The following is a 21,964-nucleotide window of genomic DNA, read 5'->3' as shown; positions in this document are numbered from 1 at the left end:
ATTTAACCTTTTTGCGTCATGATGAGGCAACGCCATTTTTTGTTTTTTATCAAGAGTGTGTGGCGTGCCACATTCTTGATGTCATGGAACTGGGCACAAAGGGCCCGACTGCTTCCGCTTACATGTTTTGGGCCTCACCACTGGATTCTCCTAATTTACAAGAAACGTCAGGCTTGGGAAAACGGGCGGACCCTGGGGTACCACTGAGGCCAGGCAAACATATTCAGGCACAATCCACATCACCTGAATATTGGGAACTTAATCCGTTTTTCTGAGCCAACATAGTATACCTAGGACACACATGGTTTGATTGTGGGGTAAGTCTTTTGTGGGGAGAGTAGGGCTTTAAGTGGGCCAGTGATAGCCAGGACCGAGCCCCAGCAGTCTCCATAAACTAGCGCTCAGCCGAGGCATGTTATGGGTAGGATTACATCTGCTTATAGGCCATCTTTTTCTGACTGCTGATGCATCTGAGTCATCACCTTGCATGACATAAAAGCGTGTGACATGTCTTCTGAGAATGACGAGAACATTCCAAAATGTTTGGGGGTCAGGCAGAAAATGACATTCTTCCGTGTCTGTAAATGAGTGTTTCCTCTCTTTGGAAGAAAACAAAATAGTAGCTACATGCAAAGAAAAAGTCTTGGAATTCTCTGGAGGCATTCATTGATTATATTCAGTGGCTGTAAATCAGTGCACCATCTTTTTGTGAGGAGACACGCCAGTAGATGCTTGGCTAGGTAAACTCTTTGGATTCTTTGAAAGTAAATGAGTGCATTCAGTGTCTGTAATTGAGTGCATCATCTGTTTGTGACAAGAGAAATGCTAGTTGCAGAGAAATAGTTTTAGAATTGCATGAAGGAAGGTTTCAATAGAATATACTCAGTGGTTGCAACTAATTTCACCATCTTTAAGTGAGGATACAAAACAGCTGGTTCATTCATAGAAAAAAGTCTTAGAAATCATTAGAGGCAGTTATCTACATTCAAAGACTGTAACAGAGTATGGTCCGGTGCTACCGGCAGGTTGCCACCGGACTTGTAAAATGTTACCGGTGTCTGACTTCCCGTTGCCACCGGGCTATTACAAGTCCGGCTGCCCGGGAAGTCAGGCACCAGTAAAATGTAAGTCTCCATTCCTTTGGAGTCCAAAGGGAATCTATGGGAATAGGGACTCAGAAGCACCAGCACTGTTGCTAACAGTGCCGGTGCTTCAGTGAACGGTCTGCCTACCATGTCCGCAGCGCCACGGCAGGCTCAGACCTGTCGGGCACAGCGGCCACGGCAGGCAGACAGGTGTTTTGTATAATGAATACCTGCAACAGAGATCACAACTACATCAGAACCTACATGGTTCATACATTTATACGTGGACAGTGTTTTTCCATTGTCCATCTCTGTGGAGAGTCGATCAAAACTCCCACACCAATATGGCGGAGTCCATGACCCGAGAGCAGTCACTAACAGATGCTAGGGATGCGCGTGGGTTAGTTAGCCAGGATAGAGTCTGCGAGGAACACAGATGATACATGGCGGGTGAGGCATCCGGGTAAGCTATTGAGCATATGCAATTACGCTAATATACAGAGACTGATAATATTACATAATACGCAGGCATGGTCTACAGAACCGTTCGCCCACGGACGAGTCGGGCAGATTATTGTAGATTATTGTGCATATGCGGTCTTGCTAATGCACAGAGATTATGCACTCAGGAACGGATTGATAATATCACAAACAGTGTAGGTAAAGTTTTACATTGGCGTTCGGCTACGGACATTGTCTGAGCGTATGGATTTACAATGTGGCCGTAGACACTCCTTGTTTTGAGTGCTCAGTCCGTAGAGCCACTTCTAGATATGCTGAATGTCATTTGATTTCAGTAGCTTTCACGGATAGACAACCTGTTTCCATGATGCATTGCTTACTGATAATATCACCTACAGTGTAGGTAAAGTGTTACATTAGCGTTCAGCCACGGACATTGTCTGAGAGTATGGATTTACAATGCGGCTGTAGACACTCCTTGTTTTGAGTGCTCGGTCCACAGAGCCATTTCCAGATATGCTGAATGTCATTTGATTTCAGTAGCTTTCACCTTTTTGGCTAAACTTCTAGAATCACTGGTGAACCCCCTTCTATCTACCTTTCTAGAATCTTCTAATTTCCTAGACCCCGTTCAGTCCGGGTTCCATCCTGGTCGTGGCACGGAGAGTGTTTTGGTTGCCATTCTGAATGACATGACCAGACTGGTGGATGCAGGTAGAGTGGGTGTTCTGATTTTGTTAGACCTATCAGCGGCATTCGAAACAGTCGACCACTACATCTTGCTATCTCGTCTCTCCCACTTTGGCATATCTGGACAGGTACTTGCCTGGTTCAGTTCATTCCTTGCGGATCGTACTCAGACCCTCTCGATGCCTCCTTTTCTTTCTGCTCCTTGTCATCTCAGTTGTGGAATGCCCCAAGGCTTCTCTGTGTCACCTATTCTGTTTAATATTTATATATGTGCCCTTGTGTGTCTCATTCACTCCTTCGGCGTCAGGTGTTACTCCTATGCCGACGATACCCAGATACTGATCAGATTAGACCTGGATCAGGCAGTGGTGTCGGCGTGCTTGCGGGGTTGCCTGACGGCGGTTGGAGATTGGATGAAGCACAATGGGCTCAAACTGAATGGGGACAAGACTGAGGTGATGGTGGTGGGCTATCCCCCGATCCTACACTCTTGGTGTCCTCTTTCTGGCCTTGCTCCCTGGGGCCTTTACCGATTCCAGTTAAGAGAGTGAAAAACTTGGGTATGGTTTTATCCGCATCCTTATCTATGGACCAACAAGTTTCTGCGGTCTGTCAGGCTGGATCCCGGCCTCGTTACACCCTCCCGTGGTTGCCGCTATGGTTTTATCATGTATAGATTATTGCAACTCGCTGTATCTGGCCCAACCTCAGGGCCTGATTAAATGGCTGCAGCGGTTGCAAAATTTGGCAGCTAGGGTAGCCACAGGCTCCCCTTTTGGAGCGCACATCTCCCCCGTATTACGGAACCTCCATTGGCTCCCTGTGGCTCAAAGGGTTGAATTTAAGACCTTGTGTATTGTACACCGGGCCATTCATGGTCAGGGTGCAGAATACCTTCAAGCTAAGTTCATGTGTTATTGCCCCACTCGTCATCTGCGCTCATCCACCTCCGAACAACTGGTTGTTCAAAAGCACAACAGAGACCCGGTTGGCGGCCGGGCCTTCTCTATTGCTGCAGCAGTTCTGTGGAATAATATTCCAATTATCATAAAGAAAACTCCTAATTATCTGGAGTTTAGAAGATGGCTCAAAACTTTCCTATTCTAATTATCATGAGGCTGTCCCCCTCTCTTCCAGCGCCATGCCGCCTTCGGGCGACCGTGCGCTTTACAAGAACCAATAACATAACATAACATAACATAACATAACCGATAGACAACCTGTTTTCACAATGCATTGCTTACTGATATCACATACGGTGTAGGTAAAGTGTTACATTAGCGTTCGGCTACGGACATTGTCCGAGAGTATGAATTTACAATGCGGCCATAGACACTCCTTGATTTGAGTGCTCGGTCCACAGAGCCATTTCCAGATATGCTGAATCTCACTTGTTTTCAGTAGCTTTCACCGATAGACAACCTGTTTTTTTCAAGATGAATTGCTTACTGTGGTATGTCATTTTCTGGTTTCAAAGAGTTACAAAGCCGTTTTTCATCACCAGCCATCTGATCGACCTTGCACACGAATCGGAGCAGGGTTCCTACTATGCTGAATATTTCTAACCATATGCACAGGTTAGTGTCACTATGGGTATAGATTGAGCTTGTTAAACAGTGACTAAACTGCACGAGTGTTAAGTCAATGTTCTGATTACATTTTAGGTGCACAGATGAACTTGTAACGTTTATTGATAAGAATATGTGACCTTTTGGATAAAGGATATGTTATGAACATTGAGCTTCGAGCACTGAAGATGGATCTTTGAATCCGAAACGTGTAGGTATACTGTACACATAAAAACCAAAGCTTCTCTGGGTGTATTTTATTGTATTACAAATCTACAATTTGTAGTAGAATGTGTGACTAAAGGGCTGGGGGGTTCTACAGACCACTCATGAAGACAAGTATGGAAATGTTATATGAAATTGGTTTGAATTTGAGGAGTATCAGGTGTTATCTCCTCTGGGTTTGTATGAATTTATGTGAAAATTGGATCACTTCATGTATTGTTTCCCCATAAGGGGTGATCTTTGATGTTAAAGTGGTGTCCCTGAGACCGTGGTCCCAGGCACAACTAATAAACTGTGCTGAATTTTTCTTTTGAACTTATTTGGCTTGTAAAAACTTTTGTGAAACTGATGGATGGTCACCTCTCTTCTGTAGGAGGGGAGGGAGTGAAGGTTTGTCTGTTGGTGGTAAGAGTGGATACTACCAATGGTATACATAAACATTATTATTAGGACTTTTAGCCCACTTGGAGTGCAGGGTCACCTGCTGGCGACAACGGGCTGGGTGTGTGTTTCAACTCTGAAAACCCACCAGATTGAGACACAATTAAAATGTGCAGAGTAATTGGGCAACGTGTGGAAATGTAATTGGTTGAAGAACATGCAACAACTCCTGTGTTCAACACACCAACAAAGATGTAATGAACATTGCCTTTTTCATTAGGAAAGAGTGTGTTGCTCTTGTAACCTACTTCACCTGCCCAATCTTTTGTAGACACTACTGATAGTGATCAACTGGAGACAGAGAGCCTGTGCGATACACAGCTCACTCTATCAGGAATCCTCAATGTGGATGGGTCAACAAGAAATTAAAGCTGACCTTTAGCATCACTGATGACAGATGCATATCTACTTGCGGGATCTCACACAAGGAGGCAAAATGATCCACTATAGTACTGGTTCAGTAAGTGCTCCATCTGGCCTGCAGTACTTGTGAGAGTTGCCATAGAATCCCTAAACTGCTCGCCACCCATTCTACAGTCTGAGTGAGTCTTTAGTGACTCTGAGGCCTTTCTATCTGACAAGAGAAGCCTTCAATTCATCCATGAGTTTCACAAAATCTTGGCTATGTTGGTCCGGTCTAACATGGCAACATCTTCCTTGTATTGTTGAAATTCTGTGTGCTCACAGAGGTTTGGCAAAGGTTGCGTCTCACTGGGTTAGTGGTTTAGCCAAGAGAAGACCACATATAAATGTTTAGAACAAGAAGGAAAACCCAGGATGAGAATGCGCCCAATTTTTCAAAACATGGTTTTAAATATAAATGCCCTTTTAGATGAAACGTGTTTTGGTCCCATTAGAACCTTCTTCAAATCAGGGCTGATTAAGTATATTACTGAAAATCTTTTGAATATATTCCAACAGTAACAAAAAATGGTATGTTCATTCACATATTAACAAAAGAAATGCCAGTGATATAATAATATATGTTTTGTTGACAGAAGATAATAATTAAAAAGTCAAAAATCCAAAGTGCCAGACAAAAATGGGGTTGGGGATAGGGAAGGATAAAGAGGGTCAAGAGATAGACAGGAACACCTTCATTAGTCAGTGCTGAATATATTGTCACATTCTTATTCCAAATATAAGAGTAAGTGTTTTTGTTTTACCTTGATTTCACCTAATGCCCCTTATTGGGTTAAGCAGACAGTATCCGGTCTTCAAATCTCGGGTTAGATCCCTTTAAGAAAATAAATCAATCATGGTATCACCTTTAGCATTTTTACGAAGTCACTTAAAAGTCTCATATTATTTGGTGGTAAAACGTATTTTATCCTTAACCGAGGGTCCATCAGTTCGATTGAAATGGTACCGTTGTCCTTGATGTGCATACTCTAAAATTAGATCCTAAAACATGGTGCTCAGTATCCATTAAAGTTTAAAAAATGGTCTCTACTCTACAAAAATAAGCCTTCATTTTTAGCACACATGCAGTTTTCACTGTGAACCGGCGAAGTGAATTCATGTAATTCTAATAGCATATTATAAAGAGCCTTTAATCATTGTTTTTCCTTCCTTAAATGCATTTAAAAATAAGTGTTCATTCCTCTTTACAGTACTATGTATTCTGGAAGAGCGTCTAATCTGTATGTTTTATGAAGGTATTGTGTTCGCGCGCGCGGGAACGCCATGCTGGGCAAGATAGTGGTAATGCCCAAAGCGTTCTTAAAGGCGCACACAGACTCGTGGCAGGAATTTATACAGAGAAAACAGTGCGCCGCACTTCAGAGACGGTCTCTTACCTAGTAACAGTGGTCTTGCGTACAATTGCGTGCTACCGAATGTCCAGAGGGGGCGTCAGTAGGCGTCCTCTCCCTCATTATTATGTTTCAGTTGCCATGATAACAGACCTGAGCACTAGTCCGTATTCCATCATAAAGGCAACTCCTCTCTTATAATAATAGAGCGGCCATTTTTAGGAGGTGTAATTAACCATTCTCTATAATTCAAAGCTTATTTGAATCTTGGTACTTTCACTTTATACACAGTTAAGTGTATAAGAAATCTTATAGGTGTCAAATTGTAACGTATGCTAATACGGAACAACATTTTATATGGTATTTGCCTCTTATTGCAAAGTGTTGTTTGTACCCTTCTGGTGTGACAAAATCAAATACCTAAAGTCACGCTTGGTCCGTAATGCCTCATATAGTATCTGACAGTCGTCTGGTACATTCGTGATGAAGTGAAATACACTTAGCTGCGCTATCAAGACGCTTGCCAGATGGTCCTGAGTGTTACTCTGTTATATGTAATTAATACATTTCATCCCAAGGGTATGCTTTGATATTCACTATTTTCTAGGGAGCAAAGATTAACGTTACAAAGTCATGAGTAGTTCAAATAGAGATAGTGAGCACCGTTCAAAAATAATAATCGTTATGAGAACTTGATAAGGTTAGCTACGTCCTACGTCCTATCCAGAGTATAGAGACTTTCATTAGGAAAGAGTGCATTGCTCTTGTAACCTACATCACCTGACCAATCTTTTGTAGACACAACTGATAGTGATCAAATGGAGACAGAGAGCCTGTGCGATACACTGCTCACTCAATCAGGAATCCTCAATGTGGATGGGTCACCAAGAAATTAAAGCTGACCTTTAGCATTGCTGAAGACAGATTCATATCTACTTGCGGCATCTCACACAAGGAGGCAAAATGATCCACTATAGTACTGGTTCAGTAAGTGCTCCATCTGTCCAGCAGTACTTGTGAGAGTTGCCATAGAATCCCTAAGCTGCTCGCCACTCATTCTACAGTCTGAGTGAGTCTTTAGTGACTCTGAGGCCTTTCTATCTGACAAGAGAAGCCTTCAATTCATCCATGTTAACCAATTAACAGTAATTCAAACAAGCCAGCATTAAATTGAGGAAGACTGTGAAAAGACACACAGACATAGCCAAAAATATCAGCTCTCATGATGCTGACTTGTTGTCGGCATCAAATTACATGCCAAAAAGTGGAGCAAGGATGCTCTGATCCACTCTGCCATCTTTCCACCCACTTCGTGCTCCCCCACCCCACCTAACTTTTGGTTTAGTGGCACTGCTCCTCAGATGTTCCTGGGCCACTGTGCAAATCTAAGAGTAGCCCCACTTGGACCCCCACCTTCCATTTCCATTGCGGCCATCTTGGGTTAATATGTGTTTGAAAGAATGGGTCGTGGTGAGCATGCAACAGGTTAATTCAAACAAATACATTGCTGTCAGCACCCTGTTTTTTTACAGTGGGGTGCTAATAGCACCAATCACCAGGACTGTGGGCTTCACAAGCTGGTAATATGCTGGGGCCCGGCGTCTATTAAGGCCCTCACTTCACTCAGGCTTATAACTTGGCCACTGATATTATTGCTATGATAATGGGAGTTACTGCTCTAGAATAGATTTTTTATTCGAGGCAATCATTGTTCACTAGTGGAAGATACCATCATTTTAGACTGCATTGAAAGTGACGAGCTACCACTATCTATTTTCCTTTTTAACTAAGTACTGGTGATAGCAATGCCTTAGTAGGTAGTACTAGGCACTCAAGGGGAATCGTACAAAAATGTCGACCTGGGAATTGTGACGGCCGAAAATGAAGACTTTTATTAACCCCACATATATATGTGGGAGGGTTTAGAATATAATATTAATATGGGGGGTAGCAGGGGTCTCCCCCTATATATATATGTGCTGTAAAGAGTTTTTTAAAAAATCTGCATTTTCGGCCGTCGCAATAACCACATAGATCCCACTCAAGGTACTGAAATGCACCACTGAACTAAGGATTTCCTTAGATGAACTGAGCTCCAACAAGAATGATTGAATGCATTTAATTGTTTCACAAATAAACGTAAGTCTCGATCCATTACCTTCCCTGTAAATACTAAATTAAAAAGAGTCAGAGGAGAGAGTGGATGGTTACACTGATGTGCAGCAATGTGAAATCCCTGCACACTCAAAGGGCCTGTTTTCGATGGATCCTATTATTATTATTATTGTATTTAATGAGTACAAGCCTAGCTTCAAGAAGCAACGGAGCACTTTACAGAGTTATACAACAACACAGATACATAACGGATCGCTTGATTATTGAGGGAAAGGCAGGTATAAACAGATTCATCCAGACCAAAGCGGAATGGGCAAATGAGGCGAGTCTTGATCTTGAAAGGGAAGCCTCTTCCACTGACAGTAGGGCATCTTGGAATTTACCGAGGAAAGCCTCCTATACGAGTAGACAAGAAACTCACATTACCCACCAGACGTGGTTGCAACTCAACTATTCCTGTCCATTCATAACAACATGTCGGATCAGAAGGATAAGGAATCAGCCAGGCGTGGAACTGAGCATGTTCCTGCAGATTACTTGCCGTTCTGCCCATCACAGTTTGCCAGAGTCCTGCAAAGGCAAGCTAATCACGCAAGTCCCGGGACCGACTCAATTCCTGCAGAACTTCAAAAGCACAACAGATCTCTACGCACCTCTTCTCACTCATGTATTTGGCACTATCCACATGACAGGTTGAGTCCCGGCAAGCTGGGATAGAGAAGCCATTATTTAATTGTTAAAAAAAAGTAACCCCAATGTCACTAGTATCATAGCACTTCAGATTGGCTAATGAGTAGACATAATATGTATTTTGGCAGTCCCCAGGGAGGCTTCTGGAAAGGTATTGGTACTTCTGAGCAAGTTATTAACTTGTATCTCTCAGCTGGGAAATGCCACTTTTCTAGGTGGTCATCTGTCTACATGGCCTCTCCAACAAACAAACCAACAAAGTTTGTCTAACAAACGTTTACTTTGACTTTGAAACATCAAGAACTGATTCGAGAAACTTCTTGTTTTGGTTGAACATTATCAGAATTGACTTTGAATCCAGGGAAAGGGAAATGACCCAGGACATTAGAAGGTTATTCAGAAACTGTGAATGTTGTTCATGTTATGTTGTATTGCCATATATTTACTTTGTGCATTTGTTGCTTAGTGTGAGGGCCAGTTATCCTGTTTTAGAGTGGTTTCCCTTGGCTTTGGTTAGGCAGGGTAATCATCAGCAGAGTAGGGACAGTGAGACATTTTTTATCATATTTGTTTTGAGAATAAAATGGTATTTTTTGATAAATTATCAAACAGTTCTCCGCCCCTGCATTACTAACCCCTCACATATGGTGTTAGAGTGTTCACTGTTTGTGTTACAGCCGGATGCCGCATAGAAGCTCCTAGCCCTTGGTTTGCAAGCTGCCAGGGCCATAGCACTGCTTTGGTGGCAGTGATTAGAAGTGCCTGTGGTCTTCACTCCTGCGCTAAAAATGCTTGTGTCCCAGTTGTTTCGAGAAAGGATTTATAGACGTATAAACTGCACCTGTTGGACATTAATCTCTGTATAGCTCAGTCAGAAAATAAAAAAAAAACATTTTCCACACAAAACCGACAGATCAAACAAGTTAGTACAAAGAACACTGACATAGTTTCACCAGTGATAATAGAACAAAAGAATTGTTTTCTAGAGCACCAACTTTCGCACATAAATGAAGCAGTAACTTAGGGGATTTCTTAGTAGCTATCCTCAAGAGAAGAAGGCCACAAGAACAATGAGGAAAAGTACTTATTCCTGTCTTCATTGTATAAACTGCAACAATATTACCAATGGTAACAAAATGTTTCACCCTAAACCAGGGGAACTTATACAGCTCTAAGATGTTGCCACATGTAATTCTTCTAATATCATCTGTTCAGTCAAGTGCCCGTGTTTATTTATTTTATTTATTTATTTGTCATCTATATAGCGCACATAACCCATAGGCATCTAGGCACTTTTAACTTAAAAATGTGGTTACAGTAGAAACTGAAAGCAATATGTTACAATTGTTACATGGGGAAGATCACAGGGTAACAGCTTACAGAGTACATTGTTATCTTACGTTAGTTACTGAACATTTGAAATGGTAAATTGGTTACAGACACGGCTTGACTGAGGAAGAGTAACTTATAGAGTGTGGTAGATACAGACAGACATGCGCAGAGAACAACTGTTGGTTGCCTATAAGCCTACGCATCTTAATTTAGATGAGATCTTGGGTGAAAAGCCATGTTTTTAAACCTTTGTGGAAGGACCATATTGAGTGGTCTGTTGTTAGGGCCACGGGAAAGGAATTCCACAATTTGGCTGCGATCACTGGGAAGCTGGAGCCGCCTGTTTTTGACGTCTGAACCTGGGGATAGCGAGAAGGCCAGTGTAGGTAGAGCGGGTGGGTCTGTTGGATTGGGTTTTCGAGACTTGACTTATTAGGTAAGTCGGGGCGATATTATAGAGGCATTTGTGCGTCAGTGACAGGGTTTTGAACCAGTGGATGTTACGTCTGGCTGAGGAGATGTGTTCGTGTTTAGGTATGTTAAAGGTTTCTCTGATAGCATTATTTTGCCCAATTTGTTGTTTATTAATTTTTCGGGAATTATATCTGGCAAAACGTTGTTACAGTAATCAATCCTCCAGAGGATAAGTGCTCTGGCTAGTGTGATGCAGTTGTCTGTGGATAGAAAGGGTCTGCTGGCGCTGATTAGTTTGGACGTGTAGGCTGCTGAAGAGGCAATAGCACTGACTTGCTTGGTTAACATGAGTGAGGCGTCAATGTAGAAACCTAAGGTTTTTACCTCCTTTGTAACAGTTATGTTGCTGTCGATGTTGAATGATTTGTAGGGTTGGGGTAATTTGTTCAGATTAGATTTACTACCGATGATGAGTAGTTCATTTTTTTCATCATTGAGGTATAGCTCATTTTACGCCATCCAGGCTTGAATGGTGAGGTAGATTTTATTTAGCAGATTGGAATCAGTGTCATAGATTCCACTGATGGATAAGAGTATTTGGGTGTCGTCCACGTAGTTAGCATAAGTGACACCCAATTTGTCTAGACAGTAAAAAAGTGGCTTGGTAAATACATTGTACAAAGGTGGCGAGACACATGAGCCTTGGGGCACTCCACAGGCAACCGGGACGGTTTCTGCTGAAGCCAAGGAAGAGAAAACTCGCTTTGTGCGGTTAGTGATTTATGATTCGATCCACTCTATGGCCTAGGATGAGAAATTAGCAGCTGATGTGAGGTTTTGGCATCGAATATTGTGGTTGACAAGGTAGAACGCTGTGGCAGGAGGAGGATTGCTAGATCCCCTCTATTTTTCATGTTGTGCATTTGGATTTTAAGGTTTGGAAGTGCCGTTTCAGTTCCATGGCCGATGTGGAAGCCTGACTGTCGGAGGCTTAGGAGATTGTTCAATTCTAGGAATTTTTGTATATGTAGGTAGGCTGCTCTAACGAGTATTTTCAGGAGAAATTGAACCATGGTGATAGGCTGCTAGAGAGTAGGGACATTAGGGTCCAGTGTAGGTTTTTTGAGTAACAGGACTATCCAGGCTTCTTTCAGGTTGTCCGGCACTTTACTGGATGATAAGGAATTATTGATCAGGGTTTGTTAATAAAAGGCACAAGCTCATTGACACAGTTTTTAGTGAAGGCGGCCGGACAGACGGCATCTTGGCATCTTGAAGGCTTCAATCTTTGATCATTTTTATCGTTTTGGTGGTATAGATAGGTGTGAATTCAAATTTGGGAATAGACAAGTGTATCACTAAGGGAAATTTGGCTGCTGGAAAGTCTCAGGTAAGATTCACTTTTTTGGCTTTGATTTTGTTTGTTTTTGTTTTGTTTGGAAGTTTGAACACCAAGGCTGATCTTTGGTGCAGTGATCTGGTATTGGAGCGAGGGATTCAAGCTCTCGAATTATAGAGAAGAGTTCCCTAGTGATCGATTGCGTGTTTTCATTTCTCTGATTTTAAGAGTTACCCTTTGCTTTGATAGTTGCTTCCTTATATTCTGTAGCTAAGGTATTGAAGTGTGTCTTATTTGCGACTGAAGGAGTATATTTCCATATGCACTTGGCTCTTCTTTTTGCGCAGCGTAAGGTTTTAAGGTTCGCAGAGAACCAAGAGTTAGCGTGAGCTATGGTTTTTATTTTCCAGGTGCCCAGGGGAGCAACTGTGCTGATGGCGTCTAGGACCATTTGGTTGTAGAAGGTAACCATAGATGTAGGGTCAGATTTGGTATTTGGGTAGTTAATTACTGTAGAAGTACCAGAAGCATGTTGTCTGTGTTGATGTTGCACTGGCTTCTTGAGGGCATTGCTGAGGTGAGTTGGGTCAGCTTATCAGGCTTGGTTGTTAGTCAATAGACAATATAATGACATTGTGGTCAGACCATGGGCAAGGGTTTATGGCTATTATAATGGTGACACAGCTGAAGCCAGCTAACCAATCCAGTATGTGTCCTTTTTCGAGTATTGGGGAGGAGATGTGGTGTGTGAAGCCTTGAGCTTCGATCGTGTTGGCAAGAAGGCACGCTTGGGTGTCTGTTGGGTCATTCAGGCCTATATTAAAATCTTCCAGTATTACTATTTTGGACAGGGTTTTTGTATTAGTTGGAAGGGGAGAGGTAATATCTTCTTTCGAATGAAGACAGTGGGCCTGGTGTGTAACAAGTTTTATGCCACACACTCCGGTCAGAGACTTTTACCACTGACACTGAAGATGGCGCACAATAAACGCAGCATTTTATTTTTATTTGAACCTTGGATTCTTGGTTTGGAGAGGCACCCAACCCGTGTCACATCCACCTTAACAAACACCCTGTGTCACAGTGGACTATGAGCCAGGCCGGTGTGTAATAATAAAATATTTATTCATTTTTAAAATTCACAGAAAAATCAGAGCAGAATAAAATTAGGGCAGCAATCACCAGTGTGGTGATAATACAAATGCAAAATGTTATAATACAATTAATTCAACTTTCTGACATCATCTGCATCAACTTTACACAGAAATGAAAACGAAATCACTCTTTTTCACAATCATGGATGGCACTTTTGTGAAGCGCTCCCCCTGCAGCACTGGTCTGGAGGGTTGCCCAGAGCAATGCAAGTGGTTAAGATTAATTCTAAACCTTCCAGCCATCACCTCTTTGTTTTTGCTATGTCACCCCGAGTGGGACGGGTATGCCCAGACGTGGGTCCCTGCCTGCTGGGCCTAGAGACCCAAGCTACTCCTCACTGATGAGGCCCAAAAAGGCTGAAACATGTTTGGGGATGCTTGTGGTCTCGTGCAGAAGGGATGTGACCTAGCAGTTCGGGCTGGACTGCCCCTTTTGGGGTGGGGCCAAGTCTGATTTGCATATGGTCTTTCCCCTTCTGTAATGGCTAGGCAGGCGAAGAACGATGATCTGGAGGGTTGCCCAGAGCAACGCCAGTGGTTAAGATTAATTCTAAACCATTTTTCCTCAGTGGGTGTCGCCAGCTCCATGGGCTGACTGGAGATATGTCACGGCTCGTGGAGGTCCATCTGAACATGATGCAGGGTGTATACAATATAATGGAGAGATAGAGCTAGAGGCAGAGGGTTAACAATTGCAGATGATCATAAGATGGCTAGCAAGCAGGGAGCTGAAGCATTAAACGTCCACTGAGAAGCTCTTCATCCTTCTTTGTCAGCAAGAGGCTGATGTAGAGAAGACAGAGTAAAAATATATTAGAACACTTCTGTATACCCCAAAGTAGGTGCCGGCAATGAGAGGCTCTAGCAAATACAGCTTGTAACTTGTGTGCTGCAAAAGAAAGGGGCATTTTAGGTAATAAGACTGACTGTCAACAAGGGGGCTGGTGCTGCTCCTTTTTGAGTCTCGACCCTTTTCAACTGAAAAGGATGAAAGACCCTGATGCCGCCCCTGCCAGCTCCTGTCAGTAAAACCTGCCTCTCTTTCTGCCCTAGCCATGGTTAGAAGTGGTTGTTGCCAGGTCGTTGTTTTGGTGGTAGGCTCGATGTCATACTGGCCTTGGTGGAGAGTAACAGCGGACGACCCAGCTCCTGGTCACGGCTGAACGTGTGACTGGCATTGCCCTGCGTTGGGTATTGCCACACCTGGCTGCCAGCGCTGATTACAGCGCCTGTCTGTCAGCGGGCCCTGCGAGCGCCGGTGACGGGCGGCTGTATTCCTCGCTGAGGCACTAGGCGGGGTCAAGGCTGTCCGCTCCCCCTGCAATACAGTAGATCTGTGTGCGTTCTGCAGCTCCTGCTTCGGAGGTTGGTTCAGTCTCTCGTGACGTCACCCCCCTCTCCCTCTCTGTCTGCCTCCCTCCCCCTTTCAGATCCAGCCCTGTTTTCCAGATCAGCCGGATCTTTTCGCCCTGTGGCATCTGGCTTTGATTTATTTTTCTATTTTTTTTTCACAGCAAAGAAACCTCTCTCCGCCAAGATTACCTTTTTTTAAATACAGCAGCCCCTCTTCGCTTGGAAATTGTTTTCTTTGTGGTCGCTGCCATTATTCGTATTTTCGTTTCTGGGACTAATCGATTGCAGCATCGAGAAAGGAGTGAGGCTGTGGAGGCCGATCCGCCTCTTCCTTGTCCCTCATGAGGCTGCCTCTGCACCGCTGGACACCCTGAGGCTGCCGGAGTGTGCCCACCCCCTCTCACAGGTAAGACAGGGGGCACTGAGTCGAGGAGGGGGGGCACATGTTGTGAATGCGGCTGGGGAAGTTCCGGAGAAAGCAAGAGGTGCGGTTGTGTGTATGTGTGTGTGTGGGGGGGTAGGGGTGTGTGCGAAGGGGTTATATGATGACAGGGAGGACAGGCGCGCAGCGAGTAAGTCACGGAGAGTTCTAATGAGGCATGGGTTGGCGAAGAGGGAAAGGGGAATGTGCGTAGGAATATTGGGGCAAAGGAGAAGAAGAGAGCGAAGATGGGAGGACAGAAACAGCAAGGAGGAGAGAGGAGTGCGGGGAAAGATAGAGGAGGGGAAGGAACGGGTGGAGGCGGCGGAGCGTGAAAGGAAGGCAGCGACAGAGCGACGCAGGAGGCCAGGTTAGGTCGGTTGGGAAGCCGAGGGGAGCAGACAGGACTGAGGGGCGGAAGCAGGAAGGCAAGCAGGATGCCGAGGACTGGAGATTGTAAGGGGTTGCAGAGGACAATGTGGGGGTTTAGGAGAGACAGGTGGTGCTGGGCGCGTTAAGAAATACAGAAGTAGGCAGGCCGAGGGCATGGGAAACGGGACTATTGCTGACAGGAAGACAGAGTGGACGAGGCCGGAGGGAGTGGCAGGAGAAGGCAAGGCTGGCAATGACAGAAGCCGGGCAGGAGAAAGAAAGCAGGGGGGAAAGCAAAGATGTCACGCGAGGCGCCGGAGGGGGTGGGGGGGTGCTGGGGGCGAGGAGAGATGGCGGCAGCGAGGGTGGAGGCGCCGTAGAACGGGAGACGGGCTCGCAGATAGTTATGGAGAGCGATGATATCGATATTGCTGTCAGGGTCCAGTGGAAAGACCGAGAAGAGCCGTATAGAGAATGAGCGAGGGAGAAACGCAGGAAAGGGGGGGGGGCAGGCATGAGGAAAGGGGTACGAGAGGAAATAGATAGCATGGCGAGGACGGGCGAGCACCAGATGCCACCATGCCATGGGGGAAGCAGACTGGGTCGGAGCAGTTTGCCGGGCACGAAGGCACTAGACTCAAGATGCGCCCGTAGACTCATAGAGGCTGCGAGATTGACCAATCGGACCCACTCAAGACTGACACATGCCGGTCATCTGGTACATGCCACGTGATGCTTTCCACACTGCAAGCTAATGTGCATACTACGACAGCCACGGCATGCTTGCCATTGCGCACCTCGCACGGCACGCCGCTCCCGCTCCACAGTGCACACGGCGCTATATGTTTCACTTTGCATTGTTCGCGTGCCAGGTCTCCCACTCCCTGCAGAGCACAAGTATTACACTAGCATCGCCTGGCGCACTGGACGTGTGCGCTGGTTTAACACCGTGTGCTACTAATGAGCGACCCAACACGACCAACCAAAGACACAGCACTAGTCATTAACACGCAGGCAGAATTAATGGATTCAGTAGGTTCCCTGCGTATCATCAGATTGTATTTGCCACACCCAGTATGTCACGCGATAAAATGTCTCTCCTTACCCGCCTGTGTACAAATCAAACACACACACGCACAGACCCCGCACACCGCCCTGCACGCTAAAACCCATGTGTAGCGTGCAGGACATTGGCAGTGCCCATGGTGCCCGCCCCATTCTGCATTCCCCTGGATTCTACCTCCTGGTCTAGGGACACACCATCCAGTGGCAACCGCATTGGCCGGTGGGTGTGGCGTACTTGCCACAATGTGCCCTTCCTAAGGATGCACATGTGACATGATGGATTGCCCGCTGCCACGGTGCCTAGTCTGGGCACCGGCCTACATTACTTAGCAGCGCGGCCCCCCAAACCCGTCCCTTAGGCTGAGCCAGCCACGCCCAGCCAGCTGATTCACACCGCCAGCGCCAGGAGAATTGCCATCTTGGATCTCGGCTCTGCGGCGCGTGAGGTGCGTTTCCCCAGCGCGTGCGTGCGGGCGGGCGGCTGATGGGTGCGCCCAAACCCGAGATGCCGGCTGCTGTGAAGCCCTGAACTGATTCCCGCCCAGGAGGCTGCAATGTGCGAGGCCCTGTGAGCGCCGCGTGCCGGTCTCGTGCTACGGTTGTGTTGAACATTGAGTTTATCGGGGGTGAGGGGGCGACAGGGGAGGGGGGAAGGAGCACACTATATTTGTAGGAGAATGAACTTTTCGATGGACGGGGAACTCCCCGAGGTACTGACGGGCTCCTACTGCCCGAGGCAGAACGGTTGCTTCTGTTTGGCAAGCCATCCACCCACCCAGAGTGAGGTAGTGTTCCAGCACGCACCTCTGGGTTCTGCAATGGGATAGCTTCGAGCACAGTTGTGTAGCGTCCCTTAGATCCGAGAGTCCTACAGATGTGTTCAGCACACGAAGAGCTGCGTTCCTCGAACGTGGGGATCCCATCAGCAGTGCTGGAAATGGAAACAAAATGACTAAGGGAACTGTCACCTCTTTGCATGGGCGAGGCTGTGGGAATGAGGGGGCGGGGCCAAGGGGCGTCGCCCCGGCCAGGTTGCAACACACAGTGGCATCTCCAGGAATCAAATGTAGGGGGGGGGGCACAGAGGGGGGCCACAGACAAAAGTAGCAGGTGCCGCCTATAAATGGGCAATGTGTATGCTTTTCCCAAAACAGCCCAGGGGAGGCAAAAATCGTGCATTTTATACAGCAAGCAATTCTGTTGTATATATCTTGATGTTAACGATATTGTCTCATTCTATATTTATATTGAAAATATATATCGGTATGTCTCCAAAACTGGATATATCGTCCAGCCCTACCCCAGACTCTCTAAAGACAAGTGCCCCCTCCCAGCGGCAGACAGTGCTGGGGGAATTGGAGGGAGCCCTTAATGTCTGCTTATCACTTTCTTTCCTTCTTCTGCCAGAGCATTTAAAGTGGGAGCGATTTACCAGTGATGGCCCATTTAAGAGACCGTTGTTTTGGACAAGACGTTCTTAATGTTTTTGTGTTAAGAAATGCAAAGAGACATTTTTATTCTAAAAGCACAAACACAAGCAGCGGTTATGTTCGCTGCTGGTTTCGGGCCTTCATGGGCAATTTATTCAGATGCTGCCTGTTGTCATTGGCTGGTAATGGACACCTGCCATTTTATGCACTTCAAAATGATACAGTGTCCATGTTGTGTCCCAATTGGATCTGCTGCAGGTGGATTTTCAAAAGTGTGCCATTTATACCCACGGTTCGCAATGTCTTTTTGTGCATCTCGCATCTGGCTTCAGGTGCTTTTCTGGAAGGTCTGTGCAGATCGCAATTGGGGTTGTGGGTTCCTGTCTCAGCAGTGTCTTTTTGTGGAGATTTTATAGTGCAAAGGTAGCAAGAGCACTGAGAATAGCCAGAGCGGGCATGTGAACTAGAGGAGCAGTGTGTGTCAGAGTGCACGCTATAAGAGTGGTCAACCAGCGACAATAAATGATCCTTTAAAGCATTGTCTTCTGCAGAGATGGAGCCACTATGATGTTCGAGGGCAGTGTGTCCCTTTCAGGCCAGAAGAAAAAAAAAACAAGCTAAGCACAATACCTGCAAACGCGCAAGTGACGGCTGCGGAAAGGATAGCAGCAGATTAGATCACCAAGCCCCCTGCTTCCCTCAGCGAAGCTGGGGGCTCGGCCGGGAAACCATTGTCAAAACTCCAATTTGAATTTCAACAATCAGCAGCTGGGCCGGCCAGATTGTTGAAATTCAAATTGGGATATTTTTTAACTGTGCCCTCACTCCCTCAGGCAGGGCAGAGGAAAAGGCTTGCCTTTTCAGCTAGCTGTGCATGCTGGCGTACGCATGCAGTACCAATGGCAAGCCCTGAACCCTGACTGCTGACCATCACCCCTGTGCCTTTGTCCTGCGTGCACCTTTATGGTGTGTTCTTCACTGAATGTGCCATGCCTGTAGCCCACCCTGGCGGCAGCATTGCGACCCTGTGTGTGCCGTGTGGGGGAACGCCAGGCAACACTGCAGAAAGAGTAGCCCAGGTAGGGGGCCAGGGGAGTATCCAGCATTGCAAGATTGGGGGCCAGGGGGTGAGCCACAAAATAAGTTCTGCTACTTTTCCTCCCAAATGCAGTGCATGCAATTCCATACAGTTTCATTTGCACCCCCAAACTGGCCACCCTTGCCCAAATCTACTTTTTTGGTAACATTAGTGGCAGATAGCATTTTAACACAACAACAAAATAAAACTCTAGAATCATTACATATGCAGGAAACACATCTATTAGAGCTCTGTCCAGGCACTCTGGGGCAAAATATATGCAAACCTCCTAATTTGCATATGGATTGCACCAACAGAAATTACTTCACAGAAAAGGACATTGCAAGTAGAATCATCAGTCATTAATAGTTGGTGGCACCATGGAAGTGACTTTAGGAAAAGTTGGCATAAGCAAGACAAGTAGCAAATAACTTTGTAGTGAAAGATACCTAAATTGCACTATTTTATATATGGAACCACTCTATAGTCATTAGGCTTTTTTTAAGTAACAGCATGATATATTAACATAAGCTATGAAGTTAATCAATTACAGTGCTGCAAATAAGACACAGTGCAATTAAATGATCTGCCCAGGATCACACACGTTGGTAAAATGGTGAAACTGGGATGTGGACAATTTAAGCAACTGAGCACATCTTCTCAGATTTAGTTGATATTTATTAAGGTTTTGCTTTGCATTTCATGTGCTTAAATAATACTTTATTAAGAGCAATGCCTTGGAAGCAAACTACTTTACATAATAAAGTATCCTTTCATAGTATGCTAACTATCGACCATGTCCCATCCACTTAAAGGAGCTCTAATAAATGCTAGGTCTTTGGTTACTCACGCGACAGACATCTCTGACCTGATACTAGCAGATAACCTGGATTTCCTTACCATTTCTGAATAATGGTTGCATGGAGCAGCGGGACCAATGCTTTTGCTAGCTGTCATGGACGGCTATACAATACTTAGACAGGACAGAGACAAAACACGAGGCAGAGGCATTGCCATTATATCCAAATCATGCCTCTCTTTGAGACTTTCTCCCTCCTAATCACTCAATCCTGCGAAGTCCTCTCTGCTAAACTCCCTCTAATCAACTCACAGACCCTTACTATTCACCTAATCTACAGACTCCCTGGCCCACTTGGAACATTTGAGGAGGACATCTACACTCTTCTATCCAACAAGGTTAAAACCACCTCTAAACTATTACTACTAGGTGACTTTAATTTAGGATTCAATGACCCCCTGGACAAGCATTCCATAACCACCGCCAATATTCTGTCTGAACTTGGCCTATCCCAACAAATCAGTGAACCTACCCACAACAAAGGGAGAACCCTAGATTGGGTGGCTGACCACAACTGCACGGTCAACATCACCTCTATCTCCCCGCAACCATGGACAGACCACTTCCTCGTGTCCTTCACACTTTTTACTACTAGACCACTCCCGCTGGTCACAGCAATTGTCCCACATTGTTTAACAAGAAATATAAAGAACATCACAGTAGACAAAGTGATCCCTGCCATCCTCCAGACCATCAGCTCACTTGCTGACAACCTAGATCCAGGCTCACTGGTCAATGAGCACAATAAAATTATGTTAACTACACTCGGCAGTATTGCCCCACTTAAACTCAGACCTAGCAAGCCTAAATCTCACCTGAACAAGTGGTTCACCCCATAGCTAAGAGACCTACGACTCCTAAAGAGGAGTTGCAAAACCTCCTGGAGATTACTCCCATCAGAAGCCAACAGAACCAAACTAACTAAAATCTCATCCCAACACAAAAAAGAAATTTGCCTGGCTAAACGTAACTCCTACAATGAACATATCTCAAAAGCTAACTTTAGTATGAAGGAATTATTCACCATCTCAAAAGAACTAGAGTCTCCCATCTCCACATCCGATAGCTGTACTAAAAATATAACATGGTGTTCAGATATTCAACAGGCACTCTCCAACAAAGTAACCACCTTCCAAAACAAAATAGCCAAAAAAAGCCTCCCTCAATTCAATATCTCAACCGAATAACACTGACCCCACTTTCCCAGGGAAATACCATCCGACTCACCTGCCAGATTCTATTTCACTAAAACATCCATTCTCGAGGTAGAAAAAGTCATCCTCTCTCTCAAGCCTTCCAATTGCCAGGGCGACCTTAGCCCAGCCCAAATTATAAAGGGTGTTGCAAGAGATCTTGCCCCTTTTATATCCAAACTTATCAATGCCTCATTTGCATCTTGCATTATCCCCACTAACCTGAAACAATCCTGGGTGCTCCCACTGTTAAAAAAGCAAAGCCTTGATCCACTCATACCCACCAACTACCGCCCCATTACGATGGTACCCTTCCTGCTCAAAATACTTGATAAGGTGGCATACACTCAGATTCAAAAATATTTGGAACTCCATAAACTCTTGGATGCGAGGCAATCAGGCTTCTGCCCCCAACAGGGAACGGAAACTGCCTTCATCGACTTGAAGACACGGGTCGATGAGCTAAGAGACAAAGGGGAAAACAGCCCTCCTCCTACTGTTAGACCTCTCTGCCGCATTCGACCTTGTGGATCACAAGGTCTTATGTAAACACCTGGACTCTGATGCCCACTTCTCCAAAGAGGCCATTATCTGGATAGAGTCTTTCCTGAGCGACAGGACCATGAGGGTCTTCTACCCCTCGGCAGCTGCTGAGCCTATCCCTATCACATGCGGTGTACCCCAGGGCTCTTGTGTCTCCCACACATTATACAATATATTCACTAAGCCCCTGTTCGATGATCTGGACCTTCTGGGTATCGCCTACACTAACTATGCAGATGATACTCAGATTTTCCTCCCACTTTCCGGGGAATACGACAAGGATTTGGCCTTGGTGAATAGAGTGTATCTCATCATCCAGGCATGGATGGCGACCCACGGTCTATGCCAGAATGACGACAAGACCTAACTTATCATCCTGGG

General features: G+C 45.4%; 1 protein-coding gene and 1 long non-coding RNA gene across 11 annotated transcripts in view; one reads left to right on the top strand and one right to left on the bottom strand.

The window, feature by feature from the left end:
- The window catches only part of LOC138581188 (uncharacterized), a 63,733-nt gene extending 46,324 nt beyond the window's left edge, over positions 1-17,409 (bottom strand). Inside the window, exons 1-2 of the long non-coding RNA XR_011304466.1 lie at positions 17,285-17,409; positions 5,638-5,708 (exon numbers count right to left, since the gene is read on the bottom strand). This is a non-coding gene — a long non-coding RNA (uncharacterized lncRNA). The remainder of the gene's footprint in view (positions 1-5,637; positions 5,709-17,284) is intronic.
- EPB41L1 (erythrocyte membrane protein band 4.1 like 1) overlaps positions 14,676-21,964 on the top strand; it is a 694,213-nt gene continuing 686,924 nt past the window's right edge. For 7 of the 10 annotated variants that reach the window (XM_069652326.1, XM_069652328.1, XM_069652324.1 and 4 more), the window contains exon 1: positions 14,682-15,028. The gene's annotated coding sequence lies outside the window, so the exon portion shown is untranslated. Of the gene's footprint in view, positions 15,029-21,964 lie in introns of all 10 variants that reach the window. The other 3 variants (XM_069652319.1, XM_069652320.1, XM_069652316.1) reach the window with 1 other exon arrangement.

This window comes from Ambystoma mexicanum, chromosome 3p (assembly GCF_040938575.1).
Source record: "Ambystoma mexicanum isolate Mex_15411 chromosome 3p, UKY_AmexF1_1, whole genome shotgun sequence".
Lineage (NCBI taxonomy): Eukaryota > Metazoa > Chordata > Amphibia > Caudata > Ambystomatidae > Ambystoma > Ambystoma mexicanum.
Note: the sequence above shows the minus strand (reverse complement) of the source record. Positions and strands in the feature narration are given on the sequence as shown.